A 14,500-nucleotide genomic window follows, 5' to 3' on the forward strand; every position below is an offset into this window, starting at 1 on the left:
GCCAAACTCTTCCTGGCTGCAGGGCTGGGCCAGGGCTGTGCATGGGCTGGGCTCAGCCCCAGCCCACAGCAGCAGCTTGCCCTTGCCCTGTACGCAGATCCGAGGGTCACATGGCCCCCATGCCTCCTTCAGGGGTGCATCAGCAGCGGAAACCGCCCCCCAAGGCCTCTTTCCTCCCCCTGTCCTTTACCACCCCCCCCCCAACAGATTTACCAGCTGGACGCTGCTCTCCAAGCTGCTGGGCTGCATATCAGCAATCCAATCAGTATCGGCCGATAGGGCTCATTAATAACTGGCCATCACTATCGGCCAAAAAAGTCTTTATTGGTTCACCCCTATTCAGAAGTTTTAGCACTGGTATGATAGAGGAGAACAGCTCAGATAAGCCAGGAGGAGTAAACTAGTGTTTCACGTGGAGGATGGGAATTTACTATTGCTATTATTCATTTTATCAGTTCATGTCACATCCATTCAGTGGATCAAAAGGTTCCAACCCTACTGGTGCGGGTGTCAATATGATGTTGACTGATAGGATTTCTTATTATTTTTCAGATTAAATTTCACAGTTGTGTGCATGTGTACACGTGCACATTAAAGTTGTAAAGTCAAGCACTCAACTGTTCAGAAACACCAGAATATAAAATTGCCACTGAAACTTTAATTCACTCTTATTGTGTGTTGGCATTGTAATACATTGTTTCTTGACATGATCACATGACCCCATCCTTATTTAAAAAGCTCTAGAGGGGATACAGAGAACTAGAGGCTGACAAGCCTAACTTCTTTTTCTGGAAAACTGGTAGAAACAATAATCAAAATTCTTCAGCACATGGATGAACATGACTTGCTGGGGAGGAATCAACATGGCTTTGTCAAAGGGAAATCATGCCTTGCCAACCTACTACAGTTCTTTGAATGTGTCAATAAGTAGGTGGATCAGGGCAAGTCCAGTTGACATCTGGACTTCCAAAAAGAACTTTGATAAGGTTCCCCATCAGAGACTCTTAATGAAGTTAGGTAGTCATGGGATTACAGGGAATGCCATCTTGTGGATTATAAATTAATTTAAAGATAGAAAGCAAAGGATGAGTATAAATGGTCAGTTTTTAGGATAGAAAGAAGTAAACAGTAGGGGTCCCCAGGGATCCGGGTTGGGACCAGTGCTGTTTAACATATTCATAAATTATATGGAAAAGGGGGTGAATTGTGAGGTGGCCCGATTTATGGATGACAAAATTATTTAAAGGGCGGACTGTGAGGAGCTACAGAAGAATCTGGCACTACTGAGTGCACGGGTAACAAAGTGGCAGATGAGGTTAATGTAGGTAAGTGTAAAATGATGCACATGGGTACAAATAAACTAAACTGAACCTACACTATGGTGGTTTCTATGTTACCTGTTACCACACGGGGAAAAGATCCGGGAGTCATTGTGAACAGTTAGCTAAAAACATCAGCTCAGTGCTCAGCAGCCATCAAAAAGGCAAACAAGATGTTAAGGATTATTAAGAAAGGAATTGTAAACAAACCGGAAAGTATCATTATGACCTTTTATAAAACCATGATGTGTCCACATATTTAATATTGTGCCCAGTCCCTACACCTCAAACAGGATATAGAGGAACTAGAAAAGGTTCAGAGAAAGGCAATAAGGATGATTAGTGGTATGGAGGATCTTCCATATGAGCAGAGATTAAAGAAGCTAGGCCTATTCAGTTTAGAAAAGAGATACTTGAGGGGGGGCGTGATAAGGGTTTACAAAATATTAAATGGTGTAGGAAAAGTCAATAAGCATTTATTATTTACCATCTCTCACAATGTAAGACTTAAGGATCACAAAATGAAACTAGTTATTTAGTAAGTTAAAAACTAACAAAAGGAAGGTCTTTTTCATACAGTGTGTAATTCAAGTGTGGAACTCATTGTGACCAGATGTTGTAGAAGCAGACGGTTTAGCCAGATTCAAAAAGGAATTGGACAGATTCTTGGAGGAAAGGCGCATCAGTAGTTATTGAGTGATACAGCCTCTGAATCACAACTTCCTAGAGCGTAAATGCTGGAGGCTGCAAGTGAGAGAGGAACAGTGGAAAAATTCCTGATTATACCCTGGTTATACCCACGTTGGGCTCCCTTTCAGTGTCTACTCCGTCCCACCATGTGATACAGGATACTGAGCAAGATGGACCCATGGTCTGACCCAGTAAATGGTAGTTTTTATGTTCTTATGTCTCACTCAGCATATGGCTGGACCTGCTTTTGGGGTAAATCAGGTTTGTGTAGTAAAGGAGTCTGTTGTTGCCTAGAACCCATTGACACTTGTTGCAGGAGTTGTAAATTGTGTAGCAAACAAGGCATGGGATTGAAGAGAAAGAAAGGAACATCTCATGGTCAAGGCTGCCCTGGAGGTTTGGATACTGTCCTGCCTCTGCCATAGAGTTCCTCTGTGAGGCTGGGCAAATCATTTAAACTTTTTCATAATTGTGTGTGCTTTATTTCTAGGTGTCTGACTTGAGACCTGAAGTCTGTTTTGCAGAATTAACGAGCACTTATAGATGTAACCTGAGTTAATGGAATCTCTGCTTTTACCAGATAAAGAGCAATATAAGGCTAAAATTCAGCTTCCAAATATTTTAAACTGAATACCTAAAATTAGTGAGTAGTTTTGACCTTAATTTCTGTGCGCTTTTATGCCACCTTCTTCGTAGGTTTGTTGTGAGGATATGTTAATTTAACATTTGTAAGCCCTTGGATACAATCATGAGGAGAGTCGTATGAAGACCATGAAGAAATCCAATTATTCCCTCTTGAGAGCAGGCTTTGAGTAGCATCCAGGAAACAAGGCACAATGCCACATGCAGAAATTCAGATGAAAGCAAAATATTGAGTAGTTGCTCAATGTTATAAATAGATTTAATAGATTTCATAGACATTTGGGCTGGAAGGGACCCCAGAGGATCATTGAGTCCAGCCCCCTACCCAGGGGCAGGAAGTCAGCAGGGATCATAGGATCCCACGAAGATAAACATCCAAAAGCATCTTGAAGGTGCTCAAAGTGGGTGCTTGAACCTTGTCCGGCGGCAGTCTATTCCAAACCTTGGGGACTCGGACAGTAAAGAAGTTCTTCCTTATGTCCAGCCTGAAACGGTCACAGAGGAGTTTGTGACCATTCGATCTTGTCATCCCTTGGGGCGCTCTGGTGAACAGAGAGGTACTAAAGCTACTTGTTTTAACTGGTAAGGTACTAAAGCTACTTGTTTTAGCTGCTAAACTACCTGCCATCATGAAAACGTATATGCCTATTGATCCATGTTGGTGGAAACTCTGGACAGAAAACCAGTAATTTACTCACTCCTTTTAGACATATGTTTACTATGATTAACTATTATATTATAAATGAACACTGTTTATCCTGTGTATTGACTGAGGCAGGGGTCCTGTAAGCAGTAGCATAAGATCACATCATTAAAGACTGCATCTGGTGCATGTTCACAAGGGAGATGAATGAAGATTCTGGCACTTCTCAGTTTTGAGGGCTTGGCTTTGCATTCTTAGCCTCCTTGAACCTACCTTGTGCGTAGGAAATTTTTAAATGTCACCAGCTTTTGCGAGTCTTACAAAGTGGGATTTTTTTTTTCCTGAAGCACCTGGTGATAGAATCAAGCAAATGCCTGAGAAATGTCAACTTCCATTAAAAAAAAATCAAGCCCTTGCCTTCTGATTGTGCAGGAATGTTTGAAAATGTGAACTGAGCACACTTCAAAAACTCAGAAGACAAAGCTAGCAACCCCCTCCATGGATTTTTTTTCAAGCTCATGCTTTTAAAATCATTCTGAAGTCTGATGAATGGTTTTGATGCTGTGGACGTAGCAATAATGCAGTAGCAACCAGAGCTGGGGTGGGTATTCCACTGTGCATACAGCACCTCAGTCCATATGTTTTCCTTTTACTGGAGGCATTGTACTGGTGTAGAGTCTTGGAAAAGGTGCCCAAATGTGGGATAATGGCACAGACAGCTCTCCTGGACTGGGTTTAAGTTATGTGCAGCGTTTGTTAAGCAGGTGGCTAGGTACTGCTGTTTTGGCTCTGCCTGTGAATGTGGAGGATAGAGAGAATATCTATGTATATATTCCAGGAGCCAATCTGCTGCATCCTGGAGGATATCCAGCCTTGGGAATAAAGGAAGTACTTGCTGAGGCAGGAAAGGGATAGGCTCTATATACTGTAGCTCCTTTAGAAAGAAGCAGAGTGTGTATACTTTCCTTACTTGTGCTGGGGGCTTGACAGCACCTCCTGGATGGCACAGCTCTTATGTTCCAGAGCCTTGGGGCTCTGGAGTGCTGCTGGGTACAGTAGATAAACCTGCTTCCCTCCAGTGCTCTCTGGAGCATTTTAAAGAAATTGTTCCCTGCTGTTGTGCAGATGTTGTGGGGAAGAAGAGGCTCCCTCTCCCATCTTCCCCATTCAATGCAAGCTGGGATTTCAGCAGTGAAATTCCAAAGACCCTAAGGTGGGGAGGGGGGTTAAACATCCAAGTCCAATTGACTCTTATCAGAGGACTTGGTATTGAAGTCTTTCAGAAATAGGCAGAAATTTTTAACAGCGAGTAAACAATGGAATAGCACCCCCCCCTTGAGAAGCGGCAGATTCTTCATCCGTTAATTAAGACTAGATGATATAATTTTACATGAACTGAACCCCTCCCCCCTTTGAAAGCCGCAGTTCTTGGTCCTTGAGTGGAAGTAAAAGGAAGGTTTTAGTAACTAATAGTGTACTTCTTGTTGATCAGCAGCAGACAAGGATCCTAGCAACCTGTGAAATGAATATAGCCTTCAGAGTGAGTGATCAAGACCACTGAACCAATTAGAGAGCCTCTGCTAATTCTGGGCACTACAACAGAATTGTAAACATCAGTGCAGACTGCTGCTCTAATTGCAGTAAAAGCTTTTCTGCCGATTTCCTTGTAAATCTAATTAGAATGCTGTTGGTTTCATCCCTGTGTGGAGTATGTGCTTTCGTTTAGCATTTTCCCTTTATTTGCCTTTTTAAAAATGTTTAATCTGCAATCAGAATTGTCTGTGAGTTAATAGGTGCTTGGAGGTCCCTGAGGTATCTTTCTTTTTTCAGGATTTCAAGGAAAGGAAGGGGGGAGGCTCTATGTGAAAGGAAAATAGTGTGCAGAGAAAGAGAGAATGAATCGTTTTCATTCTATAGAGGTGAATGCCATTGCCACAGATGGTGACGCAGTGACATTTCAGATTTTGATAAATTTCTGGTTAATCTGGCTCTTTTGGTTTCAGGAATTTTGTTTTGGGTTGGGGGGGGGAGTTAAAATAGGTTTCTGCAAAGGCCATTGGAATTAATTAAGCCTTTGTCAGCATTTATTATAAATCCTGTTCTTCAGAGGCTTATAACTTGGATGCAAAAATGTACTCTAGCTTGAAAATTGGAATTAAATTTCTCAGCATAGGAGGCTGCTTTTTTTGGCTTCTAGACTCTCATTAAAATGGCTTCAATACACTTATGCTGAAAGAGGATAATAAAATCTATTCTGCGCATGTATGGCCTTTTCCATTTTCCAGAGATACCCCAAATTCAATGGAAAATTAGACTAGTGTATATCTAACACCACTGACTCTGGATGTGAAAAACAGTGAGCTTCATAGCATAGCTGTGTAAGAAGAGGCAATGGTGATCAGGGAGAATAGACTACTACTGCATGACCTAGGAAGCTCACATGGTGATTTTGTAGGGCTGTAAATCCTTAAGAATAAATTGAGTATGTATGATCTATATCTATAAAATATTCTGAGGAAATATGTAGGTAGCTGCAAGGTTGTGTGACATTTTTGCAAGAGAGTAGCTTGGCATTTTAATTTCTGCAGACAAAAATTCTCAAAAACATGCCTGACATACAAAAAACTAGAAGTCTTGGTTCCAAAATGATACCTTTTATTAGATCAACTGGGAAATTGCAAGAAAATTGTCATTTTCTGCAAACTTTCGGGATCAAAGTCCTTTTGTCAGGCTCTGGGAAAAGTATAGATGGTATAAGATGGTAAAAAGTCCCCATAGATAGGAAATAAACTTCATTTTTGCACAGAGGGAGATGAAGATGGAAGGCTGTCCCTCTGGGTCTATGAGAGTTTCTTCGTGAGCTGTGTTGAGTAGCTCTTTGATGTGTAGATTAGGTAGGATTCCTTCCCTGGAGGTGTCAGATGGCAGGCTGGGAGATTAAAAAATCTTTCTTCTTGTTCTGCAATGAAGTTTAAAATCCAAAATCAGCTAAAATTCAGGCATCTTCCATGTTTCAGGGGTGTACTTTGTAGCCATGTTGGTCTGAGGCACCCTTCCATCTTCAGCTCCCTCTGTGCAAAAATGAAATTTATTTCCTACCTATGGGGACTTTTTGCCATCTTGTACCATCTATACTTTTCTAGAGCCTGACGAAGGGACTTTGATCCCGAAAGCTTGCAGAAAAGGATGCTTTTCTTACAATTTCCCAGTTGGTCTAATACATGGTATCATTTTGGAACCAAGAGTTTGAGTTTTTTGTATGTCGTCTTGTCTCAGACCAACACAGCTACAAAGTACACCCCCAAAAATAGGTCTTAATTTTATGTCTGTCATCAGTAGGGGCGTCACTACTGGCACAAATATTTATAGGTGACTGTGAGTACCGTTTCTCGGATTATTTTCTACAACTCAGGTAAACATTTAGTTACTATTATTTGTGGGGTTGCAGATGGAAAAATCAGGAATCAGATGAAGGTCACTCTGAATGTAGGGCCTTTCTCACTCATCTGAAATCAATCAACAAACTGAAGCATTAGGCTGAAACTTCCTGTTCCTTTTATCCAGTTCTGCCCAGTTTACTGTTAGAGTTTCTGCAGTTGGCCACTAATTCCTCTGAGGCCAATGGTAAAAATCCTATTGTCTGATCAGACGAGTGTATTCAATTTAGGGCAGAAATGGCTTTCTCATCCATGACCCTTTGTGAGATTTAAGAAGGTGTTCATTTCTTCCCTTTTTTCCTCACCTTGTGGTTAGTGGGTTGCTTAGACCCAGATTCAAGTTCCTGCTCTGTCTTTGTATATCTTATTAAATCTTCCCCTTTTGAAGGATTAATTAAATATCTGTTGGGCCAAAGCGGGGGAACGACTGAATCTACAATCCAGGAGCTAAGGCAGTTACCTGGATGTCTGAGATCCAGGCTCAAAACTGGGCCAAGCAGGGATGTGAACTGAGCCTCTTGCATCCCAGACAAATACCCCACTCACCAGATTTTAGTTATTTGGGAGGAAGGTGTACTCTCTGAACCAGAAATTTCACCCTGAACCTGAGAGACCTTTCCCAATGAAATGTCATAGGTCAAGATTTCAAAGTTACCTAGTGATAAGGGAGGCAGTGTTACCTCCTGGATGGAGTTCTGGCCTGGGCCCTCCCAACTTCTCTCTGCCTTGTTGCATGACCTTGGGTAAATCATGTCACCTTTCTGTGCCTCACTGTCCACATGAGGTTAAAGATATTCACTTCTGTGGGGAACCATTTTGAGATCTGATGTTGTAAAAGGCCAGTGTCAGAGTAAAGCAGTGATATTTTTGGGTTATAAATCCTGGAGTGCCCAATTTGAGGAACTCTTAAGGTACTTGAGTCTCAGAAAGTATTAAGTGCCCTAAGGCAGACAAGGTTCCTTGGGTGAATTTGATATCTTTTATTAGACCAACCCAAATAGTTGGAGAATAGTTATTAAGCAAGCTTTCGAGTTCAAAAACCCTTCGTCAGGCAGGATGGAATTCTATTCAGGAAGAGCACACGCCAACTGCTGAAACTTCCTTAGCCTGACGAAGGGTTTTTGAACTCGAAAGCTTGCTTAATAACTATTCTCCATCTATTTGGGTTGGTCTAATAAAAGATATCAAATTCACCCAAGGAACCTTGTCTGCCTAAATGATTAGAAACTTTGAAAATCTTGCCCATTATGTACACATTTTTGAGGAAGTATTCTTGACTTGTTACCGTATGCTCACTGGTGTCACAAGAGGCTAGTTCCATTTTTAACAAGTGCCCAAAGTTACACTTCAGCTAAATGGACTGCTTTAAATAATGGGGCAGATAAGCTAGCCTCCTGACTCCTCAGCCTGTGCTTTGATTATGAATTCCTGTAGCTTCTGGACTGTGTGCCATGTTTTAAAATAATGATTTATAGTATTAGGTCTCTCTCTGAGTTGTATAATTTTGGAGATGAATGGGAATGTGGGAGAGAGGGGGAATAATAATAATACATTTGGTGTGAACGAGAAGTGTGAAAATGCGAGTGCAGATAACCTGGAGAAGTTCAAGCTGTTGTTTTTATCTTCTACAGGAAAGGTGATTCAGTTCATACACTGTTATATAGAGCTTGCAGTAGAACTGTCAAATGAAAAAACAAACAGGTCCCGAATTCCAGTTAAAATGCATAGCTGTGGCTGTAAGACTGCGATTTGGGAACATTTACCTGCTCTGTCAGGTCCTCATTCAGCTTTTGTCTATGTGCAAATCATAAGACTATCTCTGCCTACCAGATGCTAACATTTCAAAATCAAAGTAAAATCTTAAGAATGTAAGTTGTGCCATACTGGATCAGACCATTGGTTCATTTAGTCCAGTAGCTAACAGTGGCAGAAGTAGATGCTATAGAGGGAAAGCATTGAACTGGATATCTCTAGAGTGATCTATTCCCTCTTTTTAATACCTTCCCTCCCTGTCAAATAATGTTTTCCACATTATTTGTTCAGAGATGCCAGAGGAAACATTTCCAACCACTCTGTTGAGTAGCTATTAATACATCTCTCATCCATGAATTTATCCAATCCATTCTTTAACTTGACTATGTTATCTGCCTCTGCCTCCGCCTCCTCCTTTGGCAATTAATTCCACGAGTTAACGACACATTGCATTAAAAAAGTACTTTCTCTTGGTAGTTTTAAACCTGACACCTACTAATTTTAGTGGATGCCCCCTAGTTCTAGTATTCTGGGACTTGGTGAACAGATCCCTGTTCTCTTGGTCCACACCTTTAATGATCTTACAGATTTATGTCATGCCCTGCCTCAGCCTTATTCTTTCCAAACTGATGAATCCCAGCCTTTTCAGTTTTTCCTGTTATGGCAACTGCATCTTTGACATCCTGGGGAGCTGGATATAGGGGATGGGAGGGGGGGGGGCAGTACTAGCAAGTCTGTGAGCTATAGATTGGTGATATCTAGGAGTACCACATTCAACAATGCATTTTATCATTGCTTCTTAACAGCCCTGCCAGCTGTTAATTGTCAGCAGCAGCTGGTGGGGAATGGAGCCCCCCAGCCTCATGGTTCCCCCCTGCTACCATTGCTGTGGTCTTGAGAGGAGCCGGGCTGGGCCCATGTGGTGGAGGGGCTCCCTTTCCCCTCCAGTTCCTGCCAAGTGTCTCGTCAGTGGCTGAAGCTGGCATGCCCAGAGGCGGAATGGGGGTGTAAGAAGAGACCCCTGCCTTGTGGACTCAGCCTGCCTTCCCACAAGACCCAAGCAGGGGTAGCCAGGCCCGGCCCACATCGGGAGGAGAGTGCTCTATTTCCATCCCTCCTGCCCCAGCTCTGGGTGCAGCAGCCATGGCTGCTGCTGTCAAGAGCCTCAGGTAGGGGAAGGAACGGAGCCCCCTTGCTGTGTAGGCCCAGCCCAGCTACCCCTGCTGAGGTCTTGGGGCTCTGTTGTGCCCACCTGCCCCAGCTCCCAGCTGGGCAGCCTCTGTCACTGTCAAGATGCTTGCGTGGAGGTAGGGGAAGGGAGCTCTCCCCTCCTCATCTCATGGGCCCAGCCTGGCTTCCTCCAAGACCACAGCAAGGGTATCTGGTGGGGGGGCATGCATGATGGAGGTAGCTTCCTTCCCCTACCCTCCTCCCTCTGTCTCCCACTGCACAAGGAGGAGACTCTGTCTCCTCTCTGTGACAGCCCTGGGAGCAGGGCTGGGCTGGTGCTTACCCTTGTGAGCACCAGCCCAGCCCAACAAAGCCTCATGGGAAGTGGGCAGAATCGTCCAGAATTAACCCTTGCAGGTTCCCTAAGGTGTTCTGCTTTAGAGCGCCTCTGTCTGATACTTCGTCAGATGAGGGTTACATTTTCACATGATTGGCCATTTTAAGTGTTCTGTAGCTGTGAATATTTGTTAAATTATGGCTGTAGAGTGCTCAGGGGCCTCCGCATAAAAAATGTAACTTTTGTAAGCACCTTCAGTGGGCCTCATGGGCTAACGTGCTATTTATCCTGAGTAAATGGTGCTGTTGCCTCCAAGGACCTGTTAGGCCCTAATACTACATGGTTTGAATAAGAATAAGCAGCTTTTCAGTGGCCATAGGCTTAGATGATAACATCATCTAAGAGATGAGCAGGGAGAGGCAGGGTTAGACACAAATCCAAAGTGCATTTCTTCTACTCTTTTTATACCAAATTTACTCAAATCCAAGATGAGGGGTTTTCCCCATTCAACTAGGGGGCAAAAAAAGGTCTCATTTTGGATTAGACTGCTGGCTCAAGGCAGGCAACTGCTGTGGCTCTAGCTCCAGCTCCAGCTCTGGCCCCGATCCAGTGCCAGGGCCAGAGCTGAAGCCATTGCTTGCCCCAGACCAAGGCTAGGGCAGAAGCGGTTGCTGGTGCTGCTGCTGCTGCTGCTCCCCGATCTGGGCTGGGGTGACTGAAGGTGGCTTGTGCTACAGGGGAGGGGGTGCACAGTGGGAAGACTGTAGGGGAGACTGTATAGTACACAGAGGAGCACAGGGGAGACGATGAAGTGGGGGCAGAGTGCAGAGGAGACCATGTGGTATAGGTGGGGGGATCACAGAGGAGAATTCATGGTGTGGAGACCAAAGCTGGATCTGCTCCTGCCACAATACTGACATCACCGTCACTGCTGCCTGGTTGAAGTTGGGGTTGGAGCCACTGTGTGCTCTGTGCCCCAGGCCGGAGCTGAAGCCAGAGCTGCTGCATAGGGTAAACATTAGTGGAGGGGGTTGGGGGGAGTGGCAGGAGGGACAGGCACCAGGGAGATAGGCACCAGGGGTTGCAGGTGTGGGGGAGACAAGGGTTGGGGGTCAGGCAGCCAGTCTGCTGACTGCTACTTACCCTACCAGCCAGGGCTGCTTCAACCTGGCTCAACATGTTACATTCCTGGGCACGTGTAAACGCAGTGCTTGGGAGCAATAAATTCTAGTGTGATGTGTGCTGGAGTTTATTGCATTAATTGCACATGTAGATGTGCCCATTGGGTGAAACCAGTGGTGCCCTCCTTAACACAGGGGCGGGCAAAATATGGCCTGCGGGCTGGATCTGACCTGGCAGGCCATTCTATCCAGTCCGTGGAGCCCCTAAAAAAATTAGTAAACTAATATTTATTTTCTCCTGGCTGCCTGTCAAAGCTGACAGGAGCCAGGGGCAGTAGGACCCAGGGGGAGCCCTCAGCAGAACTGAGCAGCCCAGCCCCACCCCACCCTCAGCCATTTCACTCTTCCTGCCCCCGCCCTGCTCCAGCACCACATGGCTCCTGGCTGCATTGCCGGACTGGGGAGCACAGGGCCACACTGGTGTGTGTGTGTGTAGGCAGGGGCAGTGCGTGTGTACAGGCAGAGGCTGTGTGTGTGTGTGTGTGTGTGTGTGTGTGTGTGTGTGTGCGTGCGCAGGCAGGGGCAGTGTGTGTGTTCATAGGGTGAGTCCCACATAAACACCCCACCATACACATGCACTCACACCCATGCCCACCTTGCACTGCTGTAATGCAGACCCCCACACCCCCTCACACAGACCCCCCACAAAGCCCATACCCACCCACAGCCCCCCACAAACCTATACACCCTCCCACAATATACAAAGTAAGACTTCATTTTAAGCTAGTGTGCAGTCACCTCTGGGTACACTACACAAATGCATTTAAATCAGGACAAAAATATTTTTTGAAATCAAATTAATGAATGCTGTGGATGTTTGCTTTTTAGAACATAATTTGGTATTTTTCTGGTTCCAAGATGGCAAAACCCCTTGCTGAAAGGAGTACTTCTGGGAGGCGGGGGGAGGGACTTCAGGTGGCAAAGGTCAGGGGTTAGGGGGCAGGATTTCCAGTCACAAGATGGTGACCAGGGGGCGGGGCACCTGGTAAGGGGCAGGGATACCCATGTGGCCCTCGACAGCTTGCCAAAACTCGTTAAGTGGCCCTCTGCCTGAAATAATTGCGTGCCCTTGCCTTAAGGTAACACAGCCATGTTACACTGATGATGGCTACAATTTGAATTCCCATGAAAACTAAACAATGTCCTAGCAACTGTGGAGATGCACATTTTTGAAGACATTCCATTAGGGTGTTAATACATCATTTTGCACATACTTTCCGTTTCTTTTGCCACTGAGCATGAGGTTAGCTATTGGCAACAGTGCCTCTACTTTATGATTTATCAAAGAAGTGATTTTTACATGCAACTCAGTGAGGGGGCAAGTAGTTGAGGCATTAGGCTGGACATATTAACTGAAACAGCCACCTTTTCCTGTTCATGTTGACACTAGGTCAGAAAGCATGAGTTGTAATTTGGATCACATTGGTTACATTAAGGCAGAACACTTCCCAGCTTCATGGGCTTATCTCTCTCTCCTCTCTGTGGTGTAGTTGTGGTATCTCAAAGCACATACAAAGTGCAGACAGAAGTGATAATTTTCACCTGATCTGGCCCCTGAAAGTACTCTATAGCCATGACCAAACAGAAGTGCATGGCTGCAGAGCACTTTAAAAGGGCATGATTCCACAAAAATCTAAACCTTATTGCATCAGGGTTCAGATGAAAACACTCCAGAGCAGACCACCTTCAGTAACTTTTGGCTGCGCAGCCCTGCTCCTGGTGCTGTCTTCAGAGTGGAAGGGTGGGAGGGGAAAAGGAGTGGAGGGAGTTCAATCTGGGTTTTTTTCAGCCAGTGCTGGAGGGTGGGTCAGGTGGATTGGGGTCCCCCCACTTGGTGCCCCCCCCTAAAATGGGGAGGGGGCTTCAATCCACCCACCCTCCAGCACTGGCTGAAACTGCCCCAGACCGAACTCCCTCCACTCCCTTTCCCCCCTCCCATTCTGAAAACAGTGTGGGGCTGGGATGGGGGAGGGGCATTGCTAGGGATAGCGGCTGCAGGCTTGCAGCCGCTTTAAATGGCAGCTCGATTCCCCAGCATCCAGGACCCAACAGTGAATGTCTGTGGGGTCTGGGGGATTGTAGTAACTCGTGGTGCTTCCTGTGAAGTGCCGTAAGTTACAATGGGGAGCTCTACTATCTGTGCCTACAATGCGTCTGAACTGTACCACCTGTTTGACCAGATGTGTTTGTACCAGTCTCCTTTGGCAATATTTTTATCTGGGACTTTGGCATAACATTCATAAAGCCAGTAACAAATGGCCAACAGATGGTAACAGAATTGTGCCAGAAGGAGTAGTGGGCAGTTTCCATCAGTGTTGCTGCCAGTTGCAACACATTTCTATGAGGGTGACACTATCTCTTGGACTACTGTCAGGCAAGATTGCTGGCCTCCCTCCTTAGCCCTTGGATATTGGCTGCTTCCGTTCTTTTCAAGCTGTCTCACATTACAGACTGATACAGACAGATGTATCAATTGGATCTATATCAAAGGATACTGGTATGCGCTGTTGTTCACATGTGACTTCTTTATAATCTTGTAACAATAAAAGTGTAGCAAAACTGCTGTTACTTTAAACTTGTTCCATTTGGGGTCAAAGCTGTATCACTACAGGATCATATGGATGTTACACTTGGATAATAAGGTCCGATGTGTGCTCCCAAGTAGCAGCTCCCCTTCTCTTTTTAAAGTGGCTAAAAAGTACATTTGTCTGTTCCCTCCCTCTAGCTTTTCCTTCCTCCACTGCCCCATACTAGCATAACAGAGAGCAGGATGTTTTATCAAGGGCTTTTTTTAAAATCAATCTCCGATCCAACAATCAAGCTGTCTTCTTTCTTCTGTTATACCAGTGGGGACCAATCTTTTTGGCAAATTAGCCCCACACCTCCGAGTGCCACTCTGATCCTCTTGCTTTGCTCCATCTGCTTTCTGCTTCCTGTCCTGTGCCCCTTGCATGATCTGATGCTCTACTTTCTGCTCTATCTGCCATTGTGCTGCCTGTCCATTCCCTAGTCTGCTGCGTGGAGCACGCAAAGGCTGCCTGTATGATTTGTGTCACCTGTGTTGCAGTAAAGCCACACCGCCTTATATCATCAGCATCAGTAATAAGGACACTCCTATCAGAATTCTAGTGACACTTTGGCAGTGATGCATAAAATAGAATAGAATCCCTCTTTCATAACTGTTAGGACCAGGGATCTGGGTTTTCCATTCATCACAGAAAACCACAATATTCTCTTTTTAAGGAGAAAACCGCAGATGTTCTCCTTTTAAGGAGAAAAATATGGGAAACAGTGGGTTTCCCCTTGCAGGCTGACAGAGTTCCAGTGTG

The 14,500-nt window shown here is 44.9% G+C and overlaps 1 protein-coding gene across 4 annotated transcripts in view; it reads left to right on the top strand.

Moving 5' to 3' along the window:
• Positions 1-14,500, top strand: part of KIAA0319 (KIAA0319 ortholog) — a 111,244-nt gene that overhangs the window by 26,163 nt on the left and 70,581 nt on the right. The window lies entirely within an intron of this gene.

This window comes from Alligator mississippiensis, chromosome 3, assembly GCF_030867095.1.
Source record: "Alligator mississippiensis isolate rAllMis1 chromosome 3, rAllMis1, whole genome shotgun sequence".
NCBI classification, from domain to species: Eukaryota; Metazoa; Chordata; order Crocodylia; family Alligatoridae; genus Alligator; species Alligator mississippiensis.